The 20,586-nt window shown below is 46.6% G+C and overlaps 1 long non-coding RNA gene and 24 other non-coding genes across 25 annotated transcripts; 6 read left to right on the forward strand and 19 right to left on the reverse strand.

Moving 5' to 3' along the window:
• Positions 1-226: 226 nt before the first annotated feature.
• Positions 227-298, reverse strand: trnad-guc (transfer RNA aspartic acid (anticodon GUC)). The gene has a single exon. It is a non-coding gene; the product is annotated as a tRNA-Asp (tRNA).
• Positions 299-1,207: 909 nt separating this feature from the next.
• On the reverse strand, positions 1,208-1,279 carry trnad-guc (transfer RNA aspartic acid (anticodon GUC)). Its single transcript has one exon. It is a non-coding gene; the product is annotated as a tRNA-Asp (tRNA).
• A 255-nt stretch (positions 1,280-1,534) lies between these two features.
• Positions 1,535-1,606, reverse strand: trnad-guc (transfer RNA aspartic acid (anticodon GUC)). The gene has a single exon. It is a non-coding gene; the product is annotated as a tRNA-Asp (tRNA).
• A 579-nt stretch (positions 1,607-2,185) lies between these two features.
• Positions 2,186-2,257, reverse strand: trnad-guc (transfer RNA aspartic acid (anticodon GUC)). The gene has a single exon. It is a non-coding gene; the product is annotated as a tRNA-Asp (tRNA).
• A 255-nt stretch (positions 2,258-2,512) lies between these two features.
• trnad-guc (transfer RNA aspartic acid (anticodon GUC)) lies at positions 2,513-2,584 on the reverse strand. Its single transcript has one exon. It is a non-coding gene; the product is annotated as a tRNA-Asp (tRNA).
• A 1,098-nt stretch (positions 2,585-3,682) lies between these two features.
• Positions 3,683-3,755, forward strand: trnav-aac (transfer RNA valine (anticodon AAC)). Its single transcript has one exon. It is a non-coding gene; the product is annotated as a tRNA-Val (tRNA).
• A 253-nt stretch (positions 3,756-4,008) lies between these two features.
• trnav-cac (transfer RNA valine (anticodon CAC)) lies at positions 4,009-4,081 on the forward strand. The gene has a single exon. It is a non-coding gene; the product is annotated as a tRNA-Val (tRNA).
• A 370-nt stretch (positions 4,082-4,451) lies between these two features.
• On the forward strand, positions 4,452-5,799 carry LOC144007452 (uncharacterized). The gene is made up of 2 exons (XR_013280178.1): positions 4,452-5,296; positions 5,378-5,799. It is a non-coding gene; the product is annotated as an uncharacterized LOC144007452 (long non-coding RNA).
• A 2,015-nt stretch (positions 5,800-7,814) lies between these two features.
• On the reverse strand, positions 7,815-7,886 carry trnad-guc (transfer RNA aspartic acid (anticodon GUC)). Its single transcript has one exon. It is a non-coding gene; the product is annotated as a tRNA-Asp (tRNA).
• A 444-nt stretch (positions 7,887-8,330) lies between these two features.
• Positions 8,331-8,403, forward strand: trnad-auc (transfer RNA aspartic acid (anticodon AUC)). Its single transcript has one exon. It is a non-coding gene; the product is annotated as a tRNA-Asp (tRNA).
• Positions 8,404-9,119: 716 nt separating this feature from the next.
• Positions 9,120-9,191, reverse strand: trnad-guc (transfer RNA aspartic acid (anticodon GUC)). The gene has a single exon. It is a non-coding gene; the product is annotated as a tRNA-Asp (tRNA).
• Positions 9,192-9,307: 116 nt separating this feature from the next.
• trnav-cac (transfer RNA valine (anticodon CAC)) lies at positions 9,308-9,380 on the forward strand. Its single transcript has one exon. It is a non-coding gene; the product is annotated as a tRNA-Val (tRNA).
• A 713-nt stretch (positions 9,381-10,093) lies between these two features.
• On the reverse strand, positions 10,094-10,165 carry trnad-guc (transfer RNA aspartic acid (anticodon GUC)). Its single transcript has one exon. It is a non-coding gene; the product is annotated as a tRNA-Asp (tRNA).
• Positions 10,166-10,420: 255 nt separating this feature from the next.
• trnad-guc (transfer RNA aspartic acid (anticodon GUC)) lies at positions 10,421-10,492 on the reverse strand. The gene has a single exon. It is a non-coding gene; the product is annotated as a tRNA-Asp (tRNA).
• Positions 10,493-11,074: 582 nt separating this feature from the next.
• trnad-guc (transfer RNA aspartic acid (anticodon GUC)) lies at positions 11,075-11,146 on the reverse strand. Its single transcript has one exon. It is a non-coding gene; the product is annotated as a tRNA-Asp (tRNA).
• Positions 11,147-11,725: 579 nt separating this feature from the next.
• On the reverse strand, positions 11,726-11,797 carry trnad-guc (transfer RNA aspartic acid (anticodon GUC)). Its single transcript has one exon. It is a non-coding gene; the product is annotated as a tRNA-Asp (tRNA).
• Positions 11,798-12,052: 255 nt separating this feature from the next.
• On the reverse strand, positions 12,053-12,124 carry trnad-guc (transfer RNA aspartic acid (anticodon GUC)). The gene has a single exon. It is a non-coding gene; the product is annotated as a tRNA-Asp (tRNA).
• Positions 12,125-13,033: 909 nt separating this feature from the next.
• Positions 13,034-13,105, reverse strand: trnad-guc (transfer RNA aspartic acid (anticodon GUC)). The gene has a single exon. It is a non-coding gene; the product is annotated as a tRNA-Asp (tRNA).
• A 116-nt stretch (positions 13,106-13,221) lies between these two features.
• Positions 13,222-13,294, forward strand: trnav-cac (transfer RNA valine (anticodon CAC)). The gene has a single exon. It is a non-coding gene; the product is annotated as a tRNA-Val (tRNA).
• A 392-nt stretch (positions 13,295-13,686) lies between these two features.
• trnad-guc (transfer RNA aspartic acid (anticodon GUC)) lies at positions 13,687-13,758 on the reverse strand. The gene has a single exon. It is a non-coding gene; the product is annotated as a tRNA-Asp (tRNA).
• Positions 13,759-14,013: 255 nt separating this feature from the next.
• On the reverse strand, positions 14,014-14,085 carry trnad-guc (transfer RNA aspartic acid (anticodon GUC)). The gene has a single exon. It is a non-coding gene; the product is annotated as a tRNA-Asp (tRNA).
• Positions 14,086-14,993: 908 nt separating this feature from the next.
• trnad-guc (transfer RNA aspartic acid (anticodon GUC)) lies at positions 14,994-15,065 on the reverse strand. The gene has a single exon. It is a non-coding gene; the product is annotated as a tRNA-Asp (tRNA).
• Positions 15,066-18,263: 3,198 nt separating this feature from the next.
• On the reverse strand, positions 18,264-18,335 carry trnad-guc (transfer RNA aspartic acid (anticodon GUC)). The gene has a single exon. It is a non-coding gene; the product is annotated as a tRNA-Asp (tRNA).
• Positions 18,336-18,590: 255 nt separating this feature from the next.
• On the reverse strand, positions 18,591-18,662 carry trnad-guc (transfer RNA aspartic acid (anticodon GUC)). Its single transcript has one exon. It is a non-coding gene; the product is annotated as a tRNA-Asp (tRNA).
• Positions 18,663-19,895: 1,233 nt separating this feature from the next.
• trnad-guc (transfer RNA aspartic acid (anticodon GUC)) lies at positions 19,896-19,967 on the reverse strand. Its single transcript has one exon. It is a non-coding gene; the product is annotated as a tRNA-Asp (tRNA).
• Between the last annotated feature and the right edge of the window lie 619 nt (positions 19,968-20,586).

Raw genomic sequence — 20,586 nt, forward strand, 5'->3', positions numbered from 1 at the left:
CGTAGAGGGAAAACTGTCACTAAAATCGGGAATGCAAGACAGCTATGCTGTTTGCCAATCCTGCCAACAGGATAAACGACAGTGTCTGTTTCCATGGTGTAGTGGTTATCACATTCGGCTCACACGTGAAAGGTTCCCAACTCGAAACAGGGTGGGAAACAGGGTAATTTTCTTTGTATTTGCAATGAAAACTGAGTATCCAAAAAGCAAAACACACAGGCACCACCTCCCCGTTGGGGAATCGAACCCCAGTCTTCCGCGTGACAGGCGGAGATACTATCCACTATACTAACGAGGAAAGGACTCTGTGCTTGCTACTTGGACAGGCGTAGAGGGAAAACTGTCACTAAAATCGGGAATGCAAGACAGCTATGCTGTTTGCCAATCCTGCCAACAGGATAAACGCCAGTGTCTGTTTCCATGGTGTAGTGGTTATCACATTCTCCTCACAAGCGAAAGGTTCCCAACTCGAAACCGGGTGGGAAACAGGGTAATTTTCTTTGTATTTGCAATGAAAACTGAGTATCCAAAAATTGAATTGCACCTGCACTCACCTCCCCTTCAGGGAATCTAACCACAGTCTTGCGCGTGACAGGCAGAGATACTATCCACTATACTAACGAGGAAAGGACTCTGTGCTTGCTACCTGGACAGGCGTAGAGGGAAAACTGTCACTAAAATCGGGAATGCCAGACAGCTATGCTGTTTGCCAATCCGGCCAACAGAGTAAACGCCAGTGTCTGTTTCCATGGTGTAGTGGTTATCACATTCGCCTAACACGTGAAAGGTCCCCAGCTCGAAACCGGGTGGAAACTTGGCAATTTTCTTTGAATTTGCAATGAAAACTGAGTATCCAAAAAGCAAAACACACAGGCACCACCTACCCGTTGGGGAATCGAACCCCAGTCTTCCGCGTGACAGGCGGAGATACTATCCACTATACTAACGAAGAAAGGACTCTGTGCTTGCTACCTGGACAGGCGTAGAGGGAAAACTGTCACTAAAATCGGGAATGCCAGACAGCTATGCTGTTTTCCAATCCTGCCAACAGGATAAACGCCAGCGTCTGTTTCCATGGTGTAGTGGTTATCACATTCGGCTCACACGCGGAAGGTTCCCAACTCGAAACAGGGTGGGAAACAGGGTAATTTTCTATGTATTTGCAATGAAAACTGAGTATCCAAAAAGCAAAACACACAGGCACCACCTCCCCGTTGGGGAATCGAACCCCAGTCTTCCGCGTGACAGGCGGAGATACTATCCACTATACTAACGAGGAAAGGACTCTGTGCTTGCTACCTGGACAGGCGTAGAGGGAAAACTGTCACTAAAATCGGGAATGCAAGACAGCTATGCTGTTTGCCAATCCTGCCAACAGGATAAACGACAGTGTCTGTTTCCATGGTGTAGTGGTTATCACATTCGGCTCACACGCGAAAGGTTCCCAACTCGAAACAGGGTGGGAAACAGGGTAATTTTCTTTGTATTTGCAATGAAAACTGAGTATCCAAAAAGCAAAACACACAGGCAACACCTCCCCGTTGGGGAATCGAACCCCAGTCTTCCGCGTGACAGGCGGAGATACTATCCACTATACTAACGAGGAAAGGACTCTGTGCTTGCTACCTGGACAGGCGTAGAGGGAAAACTGTCACTAAACTTAATGCCAGACAGCTATGCTGTTTGCCAATCCTGCCAACAGGATAAACGCCAGTGTCTGTTTCCATGGTGTAGTGGTTATCACATTCTCCTCACAAGCGAAAGGTTCCCAACTCGAAACCGGGTGGGAAACAGGGTAATTTTCTTTGTATTTGCAATGAAAACTGAGTATCCAAAAATTGAATTGCACCTGCACTCACCTCCCCTTCAGGGAATCTAACCACAGTCTTGCGCGTGACAGGCAGAGATACTATCCACTATACTAACGAGGAAAGGACTCTGTGCTTGCTACCTGGACAGGCGTAGAGGGAAAACTGTCACTAAAATCGGGAATGCCAGACAGCTATGCTGTTTGCCAATCCGGCCAACAGAGTAAACTCCAGTGTCTGTTTCCATGGTGTAGTGGTTATCACATTCGCCTAACACGTGAAAGGTCCCCAGCTCGAAACCGGGTGAAAACTTGGCAATTTTCTTTGAATTTGCAATGAAAACTGAGTATCCAAAAAGCAAAACACACAGGTACCACCTCCCCGTTGGGGAATCGAACCCCAGTCTTCCGCGTGACAGGCGGAGATACTATCCACTATACTAACGAGGAAAGGACTCTGTGCTTGCTACCTGGACAGGCGTAGAAGGAAAACTGTCACTAAAATCGGGAATGCCAGACAGCTATGCTGTTTTCCAATCCTGCCAACAGGATAAACGCCAGCGTCTGTTTCCATGGTGTAGTGGTTATCACATTCGGCTCACACGCGGAAGGTTCCCAACTCGAAACAGGGTGGGAAACAGGGTAATTTTCTATGTATTTGCAATGAAAACTGAGTATCCAAAAAGCAAAACACACAGGCACCACCTCCCCGTTGGGGAATCGAACCCCAGTCTTCCGCGTGACAGGCGGAGATACTATCCACTATACTAACGAGGAAAGGACTCTGTGCTTGCTACCTGGACAGGCGTAGAGGGAAAACTGTCACTAAAATCGGGAATGCAAGACAGCTATGCTGTTTGCCAATCCTGCCAACAGGATAAACGACAGTGTCTGTTTCCATGGTGTAGTGGTTATCACATTTGGCTCACACGCGAAAGGTTCCCAACTCGAAACAGGGTGGGAAACAGGGTAATTTTCTTTGTATTTGCAATGAAAACTGAGTATCCAAAAAGCAAAACACACAGGCACCACCTCCCCGTTGGGGAATCGAACCCCAGTCTTCCGCGTGACAGGAGGAGATACAATCCACTATACTAACGAGGAAAGGATTCTGTGCTTGCGACCTGGACAGGCGTAGAGGTAAAACTGTCACTAAACTTGTGAATGCCAGACAGCTATGCTGTTTGCCAATCCTGCCAACAGGATAAACGCCAGCGTCTGTTTCCATGGTGTAGTGGTTATCACATTCGGCTCACACGCGGAAGGTTCCCAACTCGAAACAGGGTGGGAAACAGGGTAATTTTCTTTGTATTTGCAATGAAAACTGAGTATCCAAAAAGCAAAACACACAGGCACCACCTCCCCGTTGGGGAATCGAACCCCAGTCTTCCGCGTGACAGGAGGAGATACTATCCACTATACTAACGAGGAAAGGATTCTGTGCTTGCGACCTGGACAGGCGTAGAGGTAAAACTGTCACTAAACTTGTGAATGCCAGACAGCTATGCTGTTTGCCAATCCTGCCAACAGGATAAACGCCAGTGTCTGTTTCCATGGTGTAGTGGTTATCACATTCGGCTCACACGCGAAAGGTTCCCAACTCGAAACAGGGTGGGAAACAGGGTAATTTTCTTTGTATTTGCAATGAAAACTGAGTATCCAAAAATTGAATTGCACCTGCACTCACCTCCCCTTCAGGGAATCTAACCACAGTCTTGCGCGTGACAGGCAGAGATACTATCCACTATACTAACGAGGAAAGGACTCTGTGCTTGCTACCTGGACAGGCGTAGAGGGAAAACTGTCACTAAAATCGGGAATGCCAGACAGCTATGCTGTTTGCCAATCCGGCCAACAGAGTAAACGCCAGTGTCTGTTTCCATGGTGTAGTGGTTATCACATTCGCCTAACACGCGAAAGGTCCCCAGCTCGAAACCGGGTGGAAACTTGGCAATTTTCTTTGAATTTGCAATGAAAACTGAGTATCCAAAAAGCAAAACACACAGGCACCACCTCCCCGTTGGGGAATCGAACCCCAGTCTTCCGTGTGACAGGCTGAGATACTATCCACTATACTAACGAGGAAAGGACTCTGTGCTTGCTACCTGGACAGGCGTAGAGGGAAAACTGTCACTAAAATCGGGAATGCAAGACAGCTATGCTGTTTGCCAATCCTGCCAACAGGATAAACGCCAGTGTCTGTTTCCATGGTGTAGTGGTTATCACATTCGCCTCACACGCGAAAGGTCCCCAGCTCGAAACCGGGTGGAAACTTGGCAATTTTCTTTGAATTTGCAATGAAAACTGAGTATCCAAAAATACAATAGCACAGGTACCAAGTGCCCGTTGGGGCATCTCACCCCAGTCTTCCGCGTGACAGGAGAAGATACTATCCACAATACTAACGAGGAAAGGACTCTGTGTTTGCTACCTGGACAGGCATAGAAGGAAAACTGTCACTAAAATAGGGAATGCCAGACAGCTATGCTGTTTTCCAATCCTGCCAACAGGATAAACACCAGCGTCTGTTTCCATGGTGTAGTGGTTATCACATTCGGCTCACACGCGGAAGGTTCCCAACTCGAAAAAGGGTGGGAAACAGGGTAATTTTCTTTGTATAGGTCGCTTGCACATCGTAATGCATCATGGGAGTTTTTTCTTCGGGCGCCATCTTGGGTGTCCGCCGGTTCACAAGGTACACTCGTGAGTTACACGGTAGAGCTTATCAACCTGATGTCATTTACGCAGTATTTTCACGATTTACCGGAAGATCAAAAACAACGATACAGGCAGAAGGTGTCTCTGTGTGGTGGGATTGATCCTAATTACGTCCTGACCAAGGGTGATTTTTTTTTTGACGGAGAAAGCTTGCTGGCCAAATGTGACTTCTCTGGACATTTTTCACTACCTCGTGTTGACAACATGCCCCATAACACCCCAACAAATCCCTGGAGGCTTACAATTATTTTGTAAGCGGGTGGATACAGAGTGTAAACTTTAACATCGCATCAGAAGAAACTGTTGCTGTTGCACGTAAGTAAACCACATGGTGTTGGTAATTCTGCACACAAAAATGTTGATTTGTTCTCAGGCTTCCTGTTATCATTGTGTTTACATGCACAGCTGGGTTTACCTGATGTGGTTTTTCTAATCATTTTATAACAGGCAAATATGGCAGAGCGTATAAGAATAAAAAGTAACTATGCACAGCCTCCCCGTGGCTTAATTAAATTTAATGCTACCCTTTCACTAGTTACATGTTACTTAATCAACTTATTCTAAATGGTTAAGGTTAACCACTCTCAGAGGACGTATTTTTAGTTTCAGTTTCCAGTACAATAAAACGTGTTCATGGTAACTACTGAGCATACTGACAGCTTTTCTTATGATCTCACGGTTAAGGAGGCTGTCACAACACCCAATTTCTGTCTGGTGCCGGATGGCAACAATTCCCATCACTTGTCACGACAACACCAATATTATTACCAGGTATGTATGGCTTTACTTTTTGTAGTTTCTTATTTAATTCTATGTTTCATATTTTCATTACAATGTTTGTAATATTTTCAGATTCAGGCACAGATGAGTTTAACTGGACGGGACTTCTGCGACTTTGTGGTGTGGACAAAGTGTGATTGAGCGAGTCCACCCAGATCGCTCGTTTTGGCCAGTTGGAAAAGCCAGAGTTTTTTTCCCCCAAAATCCCCTCCTTACCTGAACTGCTCGGGAGAGCATTTACTAGATCAGCAGTGGACTTCCAGTGTTCCTGCTCAGCCGCTGTCACCTACCACTTGCTCATGTACTTCAAAGATGCGGAATAAAGTAGTTTTTTGTGCTGCAGCAGATTGTAAAATCAAATGATATCACTTGAAGTGTGCCAATCTAGACTGCCAAAAGGACAGTGGTTTTGTGACAAGTGTGAAACAAGGATTATTGGGAAAACTGTAACACAGTACTGGTACTTGTCTTACATTAAACAAATTTAAAAGAGAGCAACTTTTTCCTCTGTACATAGTATAATGAAAGTCATTGCGTACCCCATCAACATTACATCATACCGTCATCAGGATGGTAGGCACCTGTGCTAAAATAAATACATTAATTAACAGTTCAATTTTATCCCTGAAATTACTACATCTAATCATTATTCACTTCATTTTTTGTGCTTTTAGAAATAATAGAGATTTATGCCATTACTTTAAGAGGGACCATATTGCACATTGAGTCAAATCCTGTCATTTGTCTTATGTATAGCTTTGTAAACAAACCCAACAATAGAATTTGTATAATCGCTGCCTTTATTAGCTCCAAACAGTCGCATGTTGTCCTCCTCCGATGCTTTGATGCTCGCCTTCGTTTCCATCATGTCATTGGCAATCAAGTCGGTGTGGCATGAGATCCCTAAAGAAATAATAATAAAAAAAAAAAAAAAGATCACAAAAAAATACGGTACCAGTAAAAGGTTTAATATAGTACAGTAGTATAGTTTTTTTGTCAGTGTAAAAGAAATGTACACATTTTGTTGCATTTTTTAATGTATGAACATTGCTACAGGCAAATACTTATTTCTATAAACACTTCCAAATGTCTCTAAAATATAAGGTGCGTGTACACACACAAACATAAACACATACATTCACTCATGCATACAATATATCATGTAATGAATTCTGAGTGGCATACCAGAGTCAATGATGTCAGCAGTACTTGAGGGTACAGGTTACTGGAGCCATCTGGCTGGCTGCATAACTGCAACAAACTCTCTGCCACTTCGAGTCGTCTTTTCTTTGCTTGTCTCTCCTGTGCACGTTCATATCTTGGCACCGACTGGGCTGAGACATAGATGTTGTAACTTAATTGGGACCCAACTTTAATGTTGGAGCCCAGTCGGGATGATTGGACAGAAAAATGGGCGCAGGGCGACCTGTTAAAATAAACAAATATATAAACAAATAAAATATGGAAAGACTGGTTATTTTGCCGCAGTAGGGTGGCCGTGAATAAGTTCTTTAGCATGATGTGTAGGCTACCGGGGGTCTGTTTTCTTGCATCACCCCCTTCTGTCTCTTTTTTCCAAGTTCACATTTTGCCACCAAAAAACATGTTATCGGCATTAAGAGCCCAAGACTAATCAATCCAATTTCAGCAGTAAACACTTTGCACTGGCACTACTTGGGTGAAAATGTTCGATGTTAGCTTTCGGCTAACGTCCGCTAGCCAGCTTGTACTACCGAACTTGCTTGCTCATGAATCCAAAACATAAGCAACTTGCCCATATATGGGCGGTCGAAACGTTATTAATCCTCATGCATTAAATAAAGGTAAACAAGCTTACCGCTCACAAAGTGATGGCTGCACACACGAGCCCAAAGTAACGACTTCCCTCCGGAGTCAGCACTCCTCTGTCTCCAGGCCCTGGTTCCTAGTTATTTTCGGAATTCGGAAGAAAGGCCGACCATTTTCCCCCTTGGCTTTGTTCGAACAGCCAACGATGCAGCAACAATGTACCATTTTAAACGCAGACAACAAACGTGATAGATACGTGTTAGACCGAATCACTACGTAAATGGAGGCCACCCAGCATGGCGACTACGACAAATCCGAGGCGGAAGTGACGACATGTGCAAGCGACCTATTTGCAATGAAAACTGAGTATCCAAAAAGCAAAACACACAGGCACCACCTCCCCGTTGGGGAATCGAACCCCAGTCTTCCGCGTGACAGGAGGAGATACTATCCACTATACTAACGACGAAATGATTCTGTGCTTGCGACCTGGACAGGCGTAGAGGTAAAATTGTCACTAAACTTAATGCCAGACAGCTATGCGGTTTGCCAATCCTGCCAACAGGATAAACGCCAGTGTCTGTTTCCATGGTGTAGTGGTTATCACATTCGGCTCACACGCGAAAGGTTCCCAACTCGAAACAGGGTGGGAAACAGGGTAATTTTCTTTGTATTTGCAATGAAAACTGAGTGTCCAAAAAGCAAAACACACAGGCACCACCTCCCCGTTGGGGAATCGAACCCCAGTCTTCCGCGTGACAGGCGGAGATACTATCCACTATACTAACGAGGAAAGGACTCTGTGCTTGCTACCTGGACAGGCGTAGAGGGAAAACTGTCACTAAAATCGGGAATGCAAGACAGCTATGCTGTTTGCCAATCCTGCCAACAGGATAAACGCCAGTGTCTGTTTCCATGGTGTAGTGGTTATCACATTCTCCTCACAAGCGAAAGGTTCCCAACTCGAAACCGGGTGGGAAACAGGGTAATTTTCTTTGTATTTGCAATGAAAACTGAGTATCCAAAAACTGAATTGCACCTGCACTCACCTCCCCTTCAGGGAATCTAACCACAGTCTTGCGCGTGACAGGCAGAGATACTATCCACTATACTAACGAGGAAAGGACTCTGTGCTTGCTACCTGGACAGGCGTAGAGGGAAAACTGTCACTAAAATCGGGAATGCCAGACAGCTATGCTGTTTGCCAATCCGGCCAACAGAGTAAAAGGCAGTGTCTGTTTCCATGGTGTAGTGGTTATCACATTCGCCTATCAAGTGAAAGGTCCCCAGCTCGAAACCGGGTGGAAACTTGGCAATTTTCTTTGAATTTGCAATGAAAACTGAGTATCCAAAAAGCAAAACACACAGGCACCACCTCCCCGTTGGGGAATCGAACCCCAGTCTTCCGCGTGACAGGAGAAGATACTATCCACAATACTAACGAGGAAAGGACTCTGTGTTTGCTACCTGGACAGGCATAGAAGGAAAACTGTCACTAAAATAGGGAATGCCAGACAGCTATGCTGTTTTCCAATCCTGCCAACAGGATAAACACCAGCGTCTGTTTCCATGGTGTAGTGGTTATCACATTCGGCTCACACGCGGAAGGTTCCCAACTCGAAAAAGGGTGGGAAACAGGGTAATTTTCTTTGTATTTGCAATGAAAACTGAGTATCCAAAAAGCAAATCACACAGGCACCACCTCCCCATTGGGGAATCGAACCCCAGTCTTCCGCGTGACAGGAGGAGATACTATCCACTATACTAACGACGAAAGGATTCTGTGCTTACGACCTGGACAGGCGTAGAGGTAAAATTGTCACTAAACTTAATGCCAGACAGCTATGCGGTTTGCCAATCCTGCCAACAGGATAAACGCCAGTGTCTGTTTCCATGGTGTAGTGGTTATCACATTCGGCTCACACGCGAAAGGTTCCCAACTCGAAACAGGGTGGGAAACAGGGTAATTTTCTTTGTATTTGCAATGAAAACTGAGTGTCCAAAAAGCAAAACACACAGGCACCACCTCCCCGTTGGGGAATCGAACCCCAGTCTTCCGCGTGACAGGCGGAGATACTATCCACTATACTAACGAGGAAAGGACTCTGTGCTTGCTACCTGGACAGGCGTAGAGGGAAAACTGTCACTAAAATCGGGAATGCAAGACAGCTATGCTGTTTGCCAATCCTGCCAACAGGATAAACGCAAGTGTCTGTTTCCATGGTGTAGTGGTTATCACATTCGCCTCACACGCGAAAGGTCCCCAGCTCGAAACCGGGTGGAAACTTGGCAAATTTCTTTGAATTTTCAATGAAAACTGAGTATCCAAAAACACAATAGCACAGGTACCAAGTGCCCGTTGGGGAATCTAACCCCAGTCTTCCGCGTGACAGGAGAAGATACTATCCACTATACGAACGAGGACAGGACTCTGTGTATGCTTCATGGACAGGCATAGAGGGAAAACTGTCACTAAAATAGGGAATGCCAGACAGCAATGCTGTTTGCCAATCCTGCCAACAGTATAAACGCCAGTGTCTGTTTCCATGGTGTAGTGGTTATCACATTCGCCTCACACGCGAAAGGTCCCCAACTCGAAACCAGGTGGGAAACAGGGCAATTTTCTTTGTATTTGCAATGAAAACTGAGTATCCAAAATTGGATTGCAGCTGCACTCACTTCCCCATCAGGGAATTGAACCCCAGTCTTGCACGTGACAGGCGCAGACATTATCCACTATACTAACGAGGAAAGGACTCTGTGTTTGCTTCATGGACAGGCGTAGCGGTAAAACTGTCACTAAAAATGCCAGACAGCTATGCTGTTTGCCAATCCTGCCAACAGGATAAACGCCAGCGTCTGTTTCCATGGTGTAGTGGTTATCACATTCGGCTCACACGCGGAAGGTTCCCAACTCGAAACAGGGTGGGAAACAGGGTAATTTTCTTTGTATTTGCAATGAAAACTGAGTATCCAAAAAGCAAAACACACAGGCACCACCTCCCCGTTGGGGAATCGAACCCCAGTCTTCCGCGTGACAGGCGGAGATACTATCCACTATACTAACGAGGAAAGGACTCTGTGCTTGCTACCTGGACAGGCGTAGAGGGAAAACTGTCACTAAAATCGGGAATGCCAGACAGCTATGCTGTTTGCCAATCCTGCCAACAGGATAAACGACAGTGTCTGTTTCCATGGTGTAGTGGTTATCACATTCGGCTCACACGCGGAAGGTTCCCAACTCGAAACAGGGTGGGAAACAGGGTAATTTTCTTTGTATTTGCAATGAAAACTGAGTATCCAAAAAGCAAAACACACAGGTACCACCTCCCCGTTGGGGAATCGAACCCCAGTCTTCCGCGTGACAGGCGGAGATACTATCCACTATACTAACGAGGAAAGGACTCTGTGCTTGCTACCTGGACAGGCGTAGAGGTAAAACTGTCACTAAACTTGTGAATGCCAGACAGCTATGCTGTTTGCCAATCCTGCCAACAGGATAAACGCCAGTCTCTGTTTCCATGGTGTAGTGGTTATCACATTCTCCTCACAAGCGAAAGGTTCCCAACTCGAAACCGGGTGGGAAACAGGGTAATTTTCTTTGTATTTGCAATGAAAACTGAGTATCCAAAAATTGAATTGCACCTGCACTCACCTCCCCTTCAGGGAATCTAACCACAGTCTTGCGCGTGACAGGCAGAGATACTATCCACTATACTAACGAGGAAAGGACTCTGTGCTTGCTACCTGGACAGGCGTAGAGGGAAAACTGTCACTAAAATCGGGAATGCCAGACAGCTATGCTGTTTGCCAATCCGGCCAACAGAGTAAACGCCAGTGTCTGTTTCCATGGTGTAGTGGTTATCACATTCGCCTAACACGTGAAAGGTCCCCAGCTCGAAACCGGGTGGAAACTTGGCAATTTTCTTTGAATTTGCAATGAAAACTGAGTATCCAAAAAGCAAAACACACAGGCACCACCTCCCCGTTGGGGAATCGAACCCCAGTCTTCCGCGTGACAGGCGGAGATACTATCCACTATACTAACGAGGAAAGGACTCTGTGCTTGCTACCTGGACAGGCGTAGAGGGAAAACTGTCACTAAAATCGGGAATGCCAGACAGCTGTGCTGTTTTCCAATCCTGCCAACAGGATAAACGCCAGCGTCTGTTTCCATGGTGTAGTGGTTATCACATTCGGCTCACACGCAGAAGGTTCCCAACTCGAAACAGGGTGGGAAACAGGGTAATTTTCTTTGTATTTGCAATGAAAACTGAGTATCCAAAAAGCAAAACACACAGGCACCACCTCCCCGTTGGGGAATCGAACCCCAGTCTTCCGCGTGACAGGAGGAGATACTATCCACTATACTAACGAGGAAAGGATTCTGTGCTTGCGACCTGGACAGGCGTAGAGGTAAAACTGTCACTAAACTTAATGCCAGACAGCTATGCTGTTTGCCAATCCTGCCAACAGGATAAACGCCAGCGTCTGTTTCCATGGTGTAGTGGTTATCACATTCGGCTCACACGCGGAAGGTTCCCAACTCGAAACAGGGTGGGAAACAGGGTAATTTTCTTTGTATTTGCAATGAAAACTGAGTATCCAAAAAGCAAAACACACAGGCACCACCTCCCCGTTGGGGAATCGAACCCCAGTCTTCCGCGTGACAGGCGGAGATACTATCCACTATACTAACGAGGAAAGGACTCTGTGCTTGCTACCTGGACAGGCGTAGAGGGAAAACTGTCACTAAAATCGGGAATGCAAGACAGCTATGCTGTTTGCCAATCCTGCCAACAGGATAAACGACAGTGTCTGTTTCCATGGTGTAGTGGTTATCACATTCGGCTCACACGCGAAAGGTTCCCAACTCGAAACAGGGTGGGAAACAGGGTAATTTTCTTTGTATTTGCAATGAAAACTGAGTATCCAAAAAGCAAAACACACAGGCACCACCTCCCCGTTGGGGAATCGAACCCCAGTCTTCCGCGTGACAGGCGGAGATACTATCCACTATACTAACGAGGAAAGGACTCTGTGCTTGCTACCTGGACAGGCGTAGAGGTAAAACTGTCACTAAACTTGTGAATGCCAGACAGCTATGCTGTTTGCCAATCCTGCCAACAGGATAAACGCCAGTGTCTGTTTCCATGGTGTAGTGGTTATCACATTCTCCTCACAAGCGAAAGGTTCCCAACTCGAAACCGGGTGGGAAACAGGGTAATTTTCTTTGTATTTGCAATGAAAACTGAGTATCCAAAAATTGAATTGCACCTGCACTCACCTCCCCTTCAGGGAATCTAACCACAGTCTTGCGCGTGACAGGCAGAGATACTATCCACTATACTAACGAGGAAAGGACTCTGTGCTTGCTACCTGGACAGGCGTAGAGGGAAAACTGTCACTAAAATCGGGAATGCCAGACAGCTATGCTGTTTGCCAATCCGGCCAACAGAGTAAACGCCAGTGTCTGTTTCCATGGTGTAGTGGTTATCACATTCGCCTAACACGTGAAAGGTCCCCAGCTCGAAACCGGGTGGAAACTTGGCAAGTTTCTTTGAATTTGCAATGAAAACTGAGTATCCAAAAAGCAAAACACACAGGCACCACCTACCCGTTGGGGAATCGAACCCCAGTCTTCCGCGTGACAGGCGGAGATACTATCCACTATACTAACGAAGAAAGGACTCTGTGCTTGCTTCCTGGACAGGCGTAGAGGGAAAACTGTCACTAAAATCGGGAATGCCAGACAGCTATGCTGTTTTCCAATCCTGCCAACAGGATAAACGCCAGCGTCTGTTTCCATGGTGTAGTGGTTATCACATTCGGCTCACACGCGAAAGGTTCCCAACTCGAAACAGGGTGGGAAACAGGGTAATTTTCTTTGTATTTGCAATGAAAACTGAGTGTCCAAAAAGCAAAACACACAGGCACCACCTCCCCGTTGGGGAATCGAACCCCAGTCTTCCGCGTGACAGGCGGAGATACTATCCACTATACTAACGAGGAAAGGACTCTGTGCTTGCTACCTGGACAGGCGTAGAGGGAAAACTGTCACTAAAATCGGGAATGCAAGACAGCTATGCTGTTTGCCAATCCTGCCAACAGGATAAACGCAAATGTCTGTTTCCATGGTGTAGTGGTTATCACATTCGCCTCACACGCGAAAGGTCCCCAGCTCGAAACCGGGTGGAAACTTGGCAAATTTCTTTGAATTTTCAATGAAAACTGAGTATCCAAAAACACAATAGCACAGGTACCAAGTGCCCGTTGGGGAATCTAACCCCAGTCTTCCGCGTGACAGGAGAAGATACTATCCACTATACGAACGAGGACAGGACTCTGTGTATGCTTCATGGACAGGCATAGAGGGAAAACTGTCACTAAAATAGGGAATGCCAGACAGCAATGCTGTTTGCCAATCCTGCCAACAGTATAAACGCCAGTGTCTGTTTCCATGGTGTAGTGGTTATCACATTCGCCTCACACGCGGAAGGTTCCCAACTCGAAACAGGGTGGGAAACAGGGTAATTTTCTTTGTATTTGCAATGAAAACTGAGTATCCAAAAAGCAAAACACACAGGCACCACCTCCCCGTTGGGGAATCGAACCCCAGTCTTCCGCGTGACAGGCGGAGATACTATCCACTATACTAACGAGGAAAGGACTCTGTGCTTGCTACCTGGACAGGCGTAGAGGGAAAACTGTCACTAAAATCGGGAATGCAAGACAGCTATGCTGTTTGCCAATCCTGCCAACAGGATAAACGACAGTGTCTGTTTCCATGGTGTAGTGGTTATCACATTCGGCTCACACGCGAAAGGTTCCCAACTCGAAACAGGGTGGGAAACAGGGTAATTTTCTTTGTATTTGCAATGAAAACTGAGTATCCAAAAAGCAAAACACACAGGCACCACCTCCCCGTTGGGGAATCGAACCCCAGTCTTCCGCGTGACAGGCGGAGATACTATCCACTATACTAACGAGGAAAGGACTCTGTGCTTGCTACCTGGACAGGCGTAGAGGTAAAACTGTCACTAAACTTGTGAATGCCAGACAGCTATGCTGTTTGCCAATCCTGCCAACAGGATAAACGCCAGTGTCTGTTTCCATGGTGTAGTGGTTATCACATTCTCCTCACAAGCGAAAGGTTCCCAACTCGAAACCGGGTGGGAAACAGGGTAATTTTCTTTGTATTTGCAATGAAAACTGAGTATCCAAAAATTGAATTGCACCTGCACTCACCTCCCCTTCAGGGAATCTAACCACAGTCTTGCGCGTGACAGGCAGAGATACTATCCACTATACTAACGAGGAAAGGACTCTGTGCTTGCTACCTGGACAGGCGTAGAGGGAAAACTGTCACTAAAATCGGGAATGCCAGACAGCTATGCTGTTTGCCAATCCGGCCAACAGAGTAATGCCTGTGTCTGTTTCCATGGTGTAGTGGTTATCACATTCGCCTAACACGTGAAAGGTCCCCAGCTCGAAACCGGGTGGAAACTTGGCAATTTTCTTTGAATTTGCAATGAAAACTGAGTATCCAAAAAGCAAAACACACAGGCACCACCTACCCGTTGGGGAATCGAACCCCAGTCTTCCGCGTGACAGGCGGAGATACTATCCACTATACTAACGAAGAAAGGACTCTGTGCTTGCTTCCTGGACAGGCGTAGAGGGAAAACTGTCACTAAAATCGGGAATGCCAGACAGCTATGCTGTTTTCCAATCCTGCCAACAGGATAAACGCCAGCGTCTGTTTCCATGGTGTAGTGGTTATCACATTCGGCTCACACGCGAAAGGTTCCCAACTCGAAACAGGGTGGGAAACAGGGTAATTTTCTTTGTATTTGCAATGAAAACTGAGTGTCCAAAAAGCAAAACACACAGGCACCACCTCCCCGTTGGGGAATCGAACCCCAGTCTTCCGCGTGACAGGCGGAGATACTATCCACTATACTAACGAGGAAAGGACTCTGTGCTTGCTACCTGGACAGGCGTAGAGGGAAAACTGTCACTAAACTTGTGAATGCCAGACAGCTATGCTGCTTGCCAATCCTGCCAACAGGATAAACGCCAGTGTCTGTTTCCATGGTGTAGTGGTTATCACATTCTCCTCACAAGCGAAAGGTTCCCAACTCGAAACCGGGTGGGAAACAGGGTAATTTTCTTTGTATTTGCAATAAAAACTGAGTATCCAAAAATTGAATTGCACCTGCACTCACCTCCCCTTCAGGGAATCTAACCACAGTCTTGCGCGTGACAGGCAGAGATACTATCCACTATACTAACGAGGAAAGGACTCTGTGCTTGCTACCTGGACAGGCGTAGAGGGAAAACTGTCACTAAAATCGGGAATGCCAGACAGCTATGCTGTTTGCCAATCCGGCCAACAGAGTAAAAGCCAGTGTCTGTTTCCATGGTGTAGTGGTTATCACATTCGGCTCACACGCGAAAGGTTCCCAACTCGAAACAGGGTGGGAAACAGGGTAATTTTCTTTGTATTTGCAATGAAAACTGAGTAGCCAAAAAGCAAAACACACAGGCACCACCTCCCCGTTGGGGAATCGAACCCCAGTCTTCCGCATGACAGGCGGAGATACTATCCACTATACTAACGAGGAAAGGACTCTGTGCTTGCTACCTGGACAGGCGTAGAGGTAAAACTGTCACTAAACTTGTGAATGCCAGACAGCTATGCTGTTTGCCAATCCTGCCAACAGGATAAACGCCAGTGTCTGTTTCCATGGTGTAGTGGTTATCACATTCTCCTCACAAGCGAAAGGTTCCCAACTCGAAACCGGGTGGGAAACAGGGTAATTTTCTTTGTATTTGCAATGAAAACTGAGTATCCAAAAATTGAATTGCACCTGCACTCACCTCCCCTTCAGGGAATCTAACCACAGTCTTGCGCGTGACAGGCAGAGATACTATCCACTATACTAACGAGGAAAGGACTCTGTGCTTGCTACCTGGACAGGCGTAGAGGGAAAACTGTCACTAAAATCGGGAATGCCAGACAGCTATGCTGTTTTCCAATCCTGCCAACAGGATAAACGCCAGCGTCTGTTTCCATGGTGTAGTGGTTATCACATTCGGCTCACACGCGGAAGGTTCCCAACTCGAAACAGGGTGGGAAACAGGGTAATTTTCTATGTATTTGCAATGAAAACTGAGTATCCAAAAAGCAAAACACACAGGCACCACCTCCCCATTGGGGAATCGAACCCCAGTCTTCCGCGTGACAGGCGGAGATACTATCCACTATACTAACGAGGAAAGGACTCTGTGCTTGCTATCTGGACAGGCGTAGAGGGAAAACTGTCACTAAAATCGGGAATGCAAGACAGCTATGCTGTTTGCCAATCCTGCCAACAGGATAAACGACAGTGTCTGTTTCCATGGTGTAGTGGTTATCACATTCGGCTCACACGCGAAAGGTTCCCAACTCGAAACAGGGTGGGAAACAGGGTAATTTTCTTTGTATTTGCAATGAAAACTGAGTATCCAAAAAGCAAAACACACAGGCACCACCTCCCCGTTGGGGAATCGAACCCCAGTCTTCCGCGTGACAGGCGGAGATACTATCCACTATACAAACGAGGAAAGGACTCTGTGCTTGCTACCTGGACAGGCGTAGAGGGAAAACTGTCACTAAACTTGTGAATGCCAGACAGCTATGCTGTTTGCCAATCCTGCCAACAGGATAAACGCCAGTGTCTGTTTCCATGGTGTAGTGGTTATCCCATTCTCCTCACAAGCGAAAGGTTCCCAACTCGAAACCGGGTGGGAAACAGGGTAATTTTCTTTGTATTTGCAATGAAAACTGAGTATCCAAAAATTGAATTGCACCTGCACTCACCTCCCCTTCAGGGAATCTAACCACAGTCTTGCGCGTGACAGGCAGAGATACTATCCACTATACTAACGAGGAAAGGACTCTGTGCTTGCTACCTGGACAGGCGTAGAGGGAAAACTGTCACTAAACTTGTGAATGCCAGACAGCTATGCTGTTTGCCAATCCTGCCAACAGGATAAACGCCAGTGTCTGTTTCCATGGTGTAGTGGTTATCCCATTCTCCTCACAAGCGAAAGGTTCCCAACTCGAAACCGGGTGGGAAACAGGGTAATTTTCTTTGTATTTGCAATGAAAACTGAGTATCCAAAAATTGAATTGCACCTGCACTCACCTCCCCTTCAGGGAAACTAACCACAGTCTTGCGCGTGACAGGCAGAGATACTATCCACTATACTAACGAGGAAAGGACTCTGTGCTTGCTACCTGGACAGGCGTAGAGGGAAAACTGTCACTAAAATCGGGAATGCCAGACAGCTATGCTGTTTGCCAATCCGGCCAACAGAGTAAACGCCAGTGTCTGTTTCCATGGTGTAGTGGTTATCACATTCGCCTAACACGTGAAAGGTCCCCAGCTCGAAACCGGGTGGAAACTTGGCAATTTTCTTTGAATTTGCAATGAAAACTGAGTATCCAAAAAGCAAAACACACAGGCACCACCTCCCCGTTGGGGAATCGAACCCCAGTCTTCCTCGTGACAGGCGGAGATACTATCCACTATACTAACGAGGAAAGGACTCTGTGCTTGCTACCTGGACAGGCGTAGAGGGAAAACTGTCACTAAAATCGGGAATGCCAGACAGCTGTGCTGTTTTCCAATCCTGCCAACAGGATAAACGCCAGCGTCTGTTTCCATGGTGTAGTGGTTATCACATTCGGCTCACACGCGGAAGGTTCCCAACTCGAAACAGGGTGGGAAACAGGGTAATTTTCTTTGTATTTGCAATGAAAACTGAGTATCCAAAAAGCAAAACACACAGGCACCACCTCCCCGTTGGGGAATCGAACCCCAGTCTTCCGCGTGACAGGAGGAGATACTATCCACTATACTAACGAGGAAAGGATTCTGTGCTTGCGACCTGGACAGGCGTAGAGGTAAAACTGTCACTAAATTTAATGCCAGACAGCTATGCTGTTTGCCAATCCTGCCAACAGGATAAACGCCAGCGTCTGTTTCCATGGTGTAGTGGTTATCACATTCGGCTCACACGCGGAAGGTTCCCAACTCGAAACAGGGTGGGAAACAGGGTAATTTTCTATGTATTTGCAATGAAAACTGAGTATCCAAAAAGCAAAACACACAGGCACCACCTCCCCGTTGGGGAATCGAACCCCAGTCTTCCGCGTGACAGGCGGAGATACTATCCACTATACTAACGAGGAAAGGACTCTGTGCTTGCTATCTGGACAGGCGTAGAGGGAAAACTGTCACTAAAATCGGGAATGCAAGACAGCTATGCTGTTTGCCAATCCTGCCAACAGGATAAACGACAGTGTCTGTTTCCATGGTGTAGTGGTTATCACATTCGGCTCACACGCGAAAGGTTCCCAACTCGAAACAGGGTGGGAAACAGGGTAATTTTCTTTGTATTTGCAATGAAAACTGAGTATCCAAAAAGCAAAACACACAGGCACCACCTCCCCGTTGGGGAATCGAACCCCAGTCTTCCGCGTGACAGGCGGAGATACTATCCACTATACTAACGAGGAAAGGACTCTGTGCTTGCTACCTGGACAGGCGTAGAGGGAAAACTGTCACTAAACTTGTGAATGCCAGACAGCTATGCTGTTTGCCAATCCTGCCAACAGGATAAACGCCAGTGTCTGTTTCCATGGTGTAGTGGTTATCACATTCTCCTCACAAGCGAAAGGTTCCCAACTCGAAACCGGGTGGGAAACAGGGTAATTTTCTTTGTATTTGCAATGAAAACTGAGTATCCAAAAATTGAATTGCACCTGCACTCACCTCCCCTTCAGGGAATCTAACCACAGTCTTGCGCGTGACAGGCAGAGATACTATCCACTATACTAACGAGGAAAGGACTCTGTGCTTGCTACCTGGACAGGCGTAGAGGGAAAACTGTCACTAAAATCGGGAATGCCAGACAGCTATGCTGTTTGCCAATCCGGCCAACAGAGTAAACTCCAGTGTCTGTTTCCATGGTGTAGTGGTTATCACATTCGCCTAACACGTGAAAGGTCCCCAGCTCGAAACCGGGTGGAAACTTGGCAATTTTCTTTGAATTTGCAATGAAAACTGAGTATCCAAAAAGCAAAACACACAGGCACCACCTCCCCGTTGGGGAATCGAACCCCAGTCTTCCGCATGACAGGCGGAGATACTATCCACTATACTAACGAGGAAAGGACTCTGTGCTTGCTACCTGGACAGGCGTAGAGGGAAAACTGTCACTAAAATCGGGAATGCCAGACAGCTGTGCTGTTTTCCAATCCTGCCAACAGGATAAACGCCAGCGTCTGTTTCCATGGTGTAGTGGTTATCACATTCGGCTCACACGCGGAAGGTTCCCAACTCGAAACAGGGTGGGAAACAGGGTAATTTTCTTTGTATTTGCAATGAAAACTGAGTATCCAAAAAGCAAAACACACAGGCACCACCTCCCCGTTGGGGAATCGAACCCCAGTCTTCCGCGTGACAGGAGGAGATACTATCCACTATACTAACGAGGAAAGGATTCTGTGCTTGCGACCTGGACAGGCGTAGAGGTAAAACTGTCACTAAATTTAATGCCAGACAGCTATGCTGTTTGCCAATCCTGCCAACAGGATAAACGCCAGCGTCTGTTTCCATGGTGTAGTGGTTATCACATTCGGCTCACACGCGGAAGGTTCCCAACTCGAAACAGGGTGGGAAACAGGGTAATTTTCTTTGTATTTGCAATGAAAACTGAGTATCCAAAAAGCAAAACACACAGGCACCACCTCCCCGTTGGGGAATCGAACCCCAGTCTTCCGCGTGACAGGCGGAGATACTATCCACTATACTAACGAGGAAAGGACTCTGTGCTTGCTACCTGGACAGGCATAGAAGGAAAACTGTCACTAAAATCGGGAATGCCAGACAGCTATGCTGTTTGCCAATCCTGCCAACAGGATAAACGCCAGTGTCTGTTTCCATGGTGTAGTGGTTATCACATTCTCCTCACAAGCGAAAGGTTCCCAACTCGAAACCGGGTGGGAAACAGGGTAATTTTCTTTGTATTTGCAATGAAAACTGAGTATCCAAAAATTTAATTGCACCTGCACTCACCTCCCCTTCAGGGAATCTAACCACAGTCTTGCGCGTGACAGGCAGAGATACTATCCACTATACTAACGAGGAAAGGACTCTGTGCTTGCTACCTGGACAGGCGTAGAGGGAAAACTGTCACTAAAATCGGGAATGCCAGACAGCTATGCTGTTTGCCAATCCGGCCAACAGAGTAAACTCCAGTGTCTGTTTCCATGGTGTAGTGGTTATCACATTCGCCTAACACGTGAAAGGTCCCCAGCTCGAAACCGGGTGGAAACTTGGCAATTTTCTTTGAATTTGCAATGAAAACTGAGTATCCAAAAAGCAAAACACACAGGCACCACCTCCCCGTTGGGGAATCGAACCCCAGTCTTCCGCATG

Source organism: Festucalex cinctus, chromosome 19 (assembly GCF_051991245.1).
Source record: "Festucalex cinctus isolate MCC-2025b chromosome 19, RoL_Fcin_1.0, whole genome shotgun sequence".
NCBI classification, from domain to species: Eukaryota; Metazoa; Chordata; class Actinopteri; order Syngnathiformes; family Syngnathidae; genus Festucalex; species Festucalex cinctus.